Here is a 6,309-nt window from a genome sequence, read left to right as displayed (position 1 = left end):
CTCCCTCCCTCCCTTCCTTCCTTCCCTCCCTCCCTAACTCCCTCCCTCCCCCCTCCACAAACATTTCTTGAGCACCTACTGTGTGCTGGACTCTGTGCTAGGGCCAAAGTGACCAGAACAGACACAAAACCCTGTCTTCATACAGTTCACACTCAGTGGTGAATGCAGAAGACAGCCATTAATCAAATGAAGATGTCATTACACATCGGATGGGGAATCCTGGAGGCAATTACATGCGGTTTGCTCTTCCAGCTGCAGACCCTCCCCTCTCCGGTGTGGGAGGGAGCCCAGCCTCTGTGAGTTCTGTTCTCAGAGGATTTTGTGTTACTGGGTGAGCCGCATCATCCAGCCAAGCCGCTGGCTGCAGAGGCTGCTGTTGCCAAGCACCCCAGAACACACCTCCTCCCCTTCCTGGCTTTTGTTTTGTAAAAACACGTTTTCAGGGGAATTGTGCTGAATTGTCTGAGAGAGGGAGGGCTTGGAGCAGGTGAGAGGGAAGTAGCTGAAGAAGGGATTTGGGGAGCTTCTCCCAACCAGAAAAAGGGGCAGGCAGACAGTAGGGATGGGTGGCGGTGGGGAGACCTTGGAGGGAAGTGGACAGTGAGGACCCTAGGGTGGTCACCCCTACTTGGCACACAAGGTTGCTGACCTTGTCAAAGGTGCAAATAATCCCCCCCCATAAACACACACACACACACACACACACACACACACTCTCAGGTAAGCCTGGCAGGGACATTGTAGAGCCTCCAGTCTTCAGGGTCTAGGAAATCCTGGACAACAGCCATTATCTATGGTGTCCAGGGCAGCTCGCAGTCCTGAGGACCTAGCCTGAGCTATATGTTCCTTAAGCCCCCAGACCCTTGCTTGAGTGGGGAGAAGCCCCAACATCAACCGAGATGGAGCTGCCCAGCCTTGCAACGCAGCCCCAGTTCTTCACCTACTTTTCCTCCCTTCATCTTCAAACTCCTTCCTAGCCTCTGGACTATCATATTTCCTCTGGCCTTTTTCATCTGATCCTCTACTCCCTAACTCCAGTGGGAGACCTCAACCCAGAACTCCTATGTGCTTCTCTAGCATATTCCCCCAAATCTGAGTTGTTTAGCCAGAGTGACACTGTGGCAGGGTGGAGGGGGTAATAACAGTACTACCTCATCAGGAAGTTGTGAGGATTAAACAAGATAATCCACCTGCAGCCTCTAGTGGAGCATCTGAAACATAGGATGTGCCCCGTCAACGTGAGCTATTATTGTGAATTACCTTTCCGAGCAGAGGGGAGATGGGAACGCAGGCCCAGAGGCCTGGAGGTGCAGGACACATTCGCACAGTTGGAGTTCACACAGCGGTGCCATCTGAGGGTTAGGAGGGTTGCTGACGCAGGAAGGCCACCCAAGATCTAGAACATGTGTGTGATTATATATGCCATCCTGAGGGGTCTGTGATCTCTTCCTGCAGGCCATGGGAAGTATAAATGTTTTTTATTTTTTATTTTTTGGAGACAGGGTCTCACTCTGTTGCCCAGGCTGGAGTACAGTGGTGCAATCACAGCTCACTGCAGCTTCCATTTCCCAAGTTCGGGTGATCCTCCCACCTCAGCCTCCTGAGTAGCTGGGACCATAGGTGTGCACCACCATGCCTGGCTCATTTTTGTAACTATGAGTGTTTTTTAAGCAGGGATGTGCATTTTAGAGAGCCCACTTGGCCATGGTATGGAAGATGGATCTGGAGAGGGAGAGGCACACCATTACATACCATTGACCCTGGTTTATAAAGACAGCCCTTCAGCATCTGGGCAGGCGACATAAGGAGACGGGGAGGCTAACCCATTTTCCAACTACATCTCATTTTTAGTGAGTAAGCAACTTTGGAATCATGTTAATTGTATTGCCAGAGAAGTGATACAGCAGGAGAAGAAAAACACTGTGTAAAGAGATTGCAAAATTGAAAACCTGTTGTGACTCTGTAGGTGACAGTGATTCAGGGACACAAATGTGTCACAGTTTCTTAACTCCTGACACCTCCCCTCCCACTCCCTGTTCTACCCACTGACCCCAAGAGGTCTCTTCTTCAGGCTGTGCATTTATTAGGACTCTGTATTGCGAGTAGCAAAACAAACAAAACCTCAGTTGAGACCAGTTTAAACGGGAAAGGGAAGTTATTGACTTGCATAACTGAAAAACCTAGAGGGAGGTTTGGCTTCAGGTGAAGCATGATCTTGTGGCTCAAACAATGTTACCTAAGACCTGATTTCTCTCTGTCCTACCATCTACAATACAGGCCTCATCTGCAGGCTTCACTTAGAGGACCCCCAGTAACTCCAAGCTTTCCCTCACAATTACAAATGGTTGTGTTGTTGCCTGACTTCACATCTCTACCATACTCTCTCCCAACCGAAGGGGAGTCTCTCTTTCCCACAATAGCCTTCCTTTCCTCCCCTCACTCACATGCACGCCTCCTCACTGCGCATTGGCTCTGAGGGGTCATACAGCCATCCCAAACCAATGAAGGGGGCATGGGGCTTCGATCCACAATTGGCTGAGGATCCACCATCCTCATCCACGTGGAAGGCAAAGGAGGAAGGCTGCTTTCCCAGAGGAAATTGCCCTGAGAACATGGGATCTGGACAAGGGTGAATCTGATGCTACATCCTGTGTGCATTCTCCTTACTTTCTAGGATTTGTCCTCTAGATTTGGAGGCTCCTCTTCTGTCCTCATCCTTTAAGGATAGGCCCTTCACAGTGCTGTCCTGGTCTCCCTCCTGAGCCACCATCTCACCTTCTTCTGCCCTCCTTGACCACTCATGCATTGCTGACTCCTGAACTCACGTCTCCAGTCCCAATGTTTCTCCTGTACCATGAAACCGTATATCCACTGCTTGCAGGACTTCCCATTCTGACCTCCCACAGGGGCCTGGCACCCACCATGTCTAAAGCCTGATTCATTCTCACTCCTCCCAACCACCCTGCTCCAAAATTGCTTCCCCTTCTATAGTGTCACCGTTGCCCCTGAGCCTGAAATCTGATCACTCTTGATCCCTTCCTCTCTCACTCCCCCAAATTTAATCAAGCCCCAGGCCATAAATCCCTGGAATCCATCTACTTCTTTCTCTTCCTTCCCCCCTCTCTGGTAGGTCTCGGTGAAGTTCTGCTTGACTGATGGCTTCTATTTTAGCCAAGGCCCCTCCCCTGCGCTGCAGAGCCTCTTAACTGCTTCCCTGGCCACCGGAGTGGCCTGGCCCTGAGGGCAGGGTCGATAGCCTCATCACTGCCCCACAGACAAGAGCTCAGGACAGTGCCTGGTGCATAAAGGCTCCCACAGAAATCTGCAGGTGAATAAATCCACCTGTGAATGAGAGGGGAAAGGGCAAGAAGATTCTTCTTGGGAAAAAGTCAGTATCTCCGAAGGCCTAGGGAAGCAGGAGCTTTCTCAGATGACTGGCGCTGGCCTGGCAGAGCCTGGTCTTTCCTCATTCAAAGCTCATCGGGCAGAGGACCGCCCAGCTCTGGCCAGGCACTGTCCATCAGAGGAAAGAATTCTTTTTTTTTTTTTTTTGAGACGGAGTCTCGCTCTGTCACCCAGGCTGGAGTGCTGTGGCCGGATCTCAGCTCACTGCAAGCTCCGCCTCCCGGGTTCCCGCCATTCTCCTGCCTCAGCCTCCCGAGTAGCTGGGACTACAGGCGCCCGCCACCTCGCCCAGCTAGTTTTTTTTTGTATTTTTTAGTAGAGACGGGGTTTCACAGTGTTAGCCAGGATGGTCTCGATCTCCTGACCTCGTGATCCGCCCGTCTCGGCCTCCCAAAGTGCTGGGATTACAGGCTTGAGCCACCGCGCCCGGCCAGGAAAGAATTCTTAAAGAGCCTTTGAATCTCTAAATTTTGGGATTCCAAATGTTCAGCTTTTCCCTTAAGCTCAGTACATTTAGCCCCAGTTACCACCTGGAGCAGCTAAAAGTCCAACTGCTCCATTTCTTGTTTAAAGTCATCAGAAAACCAGCAAGTCACAACCGGGTCTTTGGGAACAAAGTGTGCTTGTTCTTCCCCCACCCTGGTCACGGGAGGTAGGCATGTGGGTTAACGACACCTAAGACTCCAGCTACTGCAGTGACATTAGAATGTCTGTCGAGGAGAAGGGAAAATGTGCCTGTTTGGCTTTAAAGGGCTGACAAACTTTAATATCCTTCTGTGACTCGGCAGAGACGGCAAACCAGTGGCAAACGCACGTATGTGGGAATAGACCTGTGGCTGTGTGTTTTTGGTCTTCTGTACCAGGCTTCTGCATTTTTACAGACAAAGGCTTGCTCTTGCCTCTCTTCTGCTGAACAAGGGCCTCCTTCAGTCCTTGACAGGCTTAAAAATAAACATAAGAAAGGAGGAGAAGACTTGGTTTTGTCATGTTCTGGCTTGGGCCCGTGGCCATGCTGGGCGTACCACAGCATGATCTTATTTAAGCCTCACAGTAACCCTGAGAACAAACACCCTCACCACTCCCATTTTGCCAGATGGAGACAAAAAACTTACCCAAGGTGGAATGGCTGGTGCGCGACAAATCCCTTTTCCCCTCCTGATGCAGATCTGTTCTCCCCAAAGCCCTAGAGGTACCAGGCTGATGACACAATCATCTTTAGATCCTAGGGCCTTGGTAACCGTTCTGAGAGAAGCCAGGACCATAGAGGGCTGGGGATTTATCGCACTTCTTCCGACACTGGCCCCCAGTGAGAAGCTTGAGTAGTAACCTCACAGGACAGCCCAGTCTTCCTGGTTGCAAGAATTTTAGTTCATGTAGTTCATGTAGTATATACCATGGTAGACTCTGGAAGATTTCTCCCTATGTGACCCACCTTACATAATGCTAATTGGATTTTTTTTTTTCTTTAAGACAAAGAGGTACCAAGAAGAAAACAAAAAAATGAGTCAAAATCTCCCTGGTCAGATAGCTTTTGTTAACATTAACAAACCCAAGTATAAGGTTAAAAAATTCAAACAGCAGGAAGGTTTTAAAAATTAAATACCATTCCCCTCTATTCCTCTCCCAAAGGCAATCTTTGCTGATATTTTCTCGTGATTCTTTCCAGCAAAAAGGAGCGTGTAAACTCCTATAGATACGACTCTATTTTGTTCTTGACACAAAAGGAGAGATTACCCCTGAGGTATTCTGCAGCTCGTCTCTTTCACTCTAACATGTCTGAGAGAAGCTTCCCATGTTAGCACAGAGCAATCTACAGTTCTTTTCCTGAACTCTATGTGTTCATATTCTTTGCTCATTTAAAAACCTGGCATTTGGTTGTTTTCCTATCAAACTTTTTGTAAATTAATAAGTTCGTGGTCAAGTTTATATGTTAGAAATATGTTTTCTCTGTTTTTCACTGCTGTAACTTCTAATAAATATTAGCATTTCTCCTTTTTAGCCACACAAAGATCACAGAGAGGAGAAGAGAGGACTGTATGAGCTACCGACTGCGACTGTGACAAATTACCACAAACGCAGTGGTTTCAAATAACTCATGTATTGTCTTACAGTTCAGGAGGTCAGAGCTCTAAAGTGGGTGGACAGGGCTGTGTTCCCTTGTGGCTCTGGGGAGCCTTTTCCAGCTTATATAGACCACCATGGTTTGTGGTCCCGTCCTCCATCTTCAAAGGCAGCAGCGAAGTGGCCTTTTCTTTCCTGTCTGACCTCTATTTCCACCCTCACATCTTCTCTCTCTATCTGAGCCTCCTAACTCCCTCATATAAGGACCCTTGTGATTACATTGGGCCCGCCCAGATAATCCAGGGCAACCTCCCCATCTCAACACCTTTAATTTAATCACAATAGCAAAGACCCTTTTGGCATGTAAGTTATCATATTCATGAATTCCAGGGATTAGGACACGGACATATTTGGGGGCCATTTTTCAAGGAAGAAGGGGAGAAGGTATGTTGGGGGAAGGGGTGGTAGTATTGGTGCAAATTGTAGCTGTCCCCTCACCTCTGAAAGTCTGGAACCTTCTACATTTGGTGTGATTTAAGCCTCCTAAAAAGTGACATCCTGCTCTGCAAGGCTATCACATCACAAGATTTGTTTCTTGTCCCCTCCCTGCCCCCAACACATATATCTGGCATGATGGCAATTTATGAACATCAAGCACCTGTGCCAGAAAATTAACTCTCCCAGCTGGGTGGTACCTCCTCACCAGGCTGAAGGCTCCTGGAAGCCACAGACCACGTCTCAAGCTTTGTTGTTGTTCTCTCTTACACAATCTGCCTGGCACAACACTTCATATGTGATTAGAGAGGGAAAGAGGAAGGAAAGAAGGAAGGAAGGAAGGAAGGA

The 6,309-nt window shown here is 48.7% G+C and overlaps 1 long non-coding RNA gene across 1 annotated transcript in view; it reads right to left on the bottom strand.

Annotated features, from left to right (window-relative positions):
• Window positions 1-6,309, bottom strand: part of LOC105531066 — a 15,827-nt gene that overhangs the window by 5,189 nt on the left and 4,329 nt on the right. The window lies entirely within an intron of this gene.

The sequence above is a fragment of the Mandrillus leucophaeus genome, unplaced genomic scaffold (genome assembly GCF_000951045.1).
Source record: "Mandrillus leucophaeus isolate KB7577 unplaced genomic scaffold, Mleu.le_1.0 Scaffold12, whole genome shotgun sequence".
Classification (NCBI taxonomy): domain Eukaryota; kingdom Metazoa; phylum Chordata; class Mammalia; order Primates; family Cercopithecidae; genus Mandrillus; species Mandrillus leucophaeus.
Note: the sequence above shows the minus strand (reverse complement) of the source record. Positions and strands in the feature narration are given on the sequence as shown.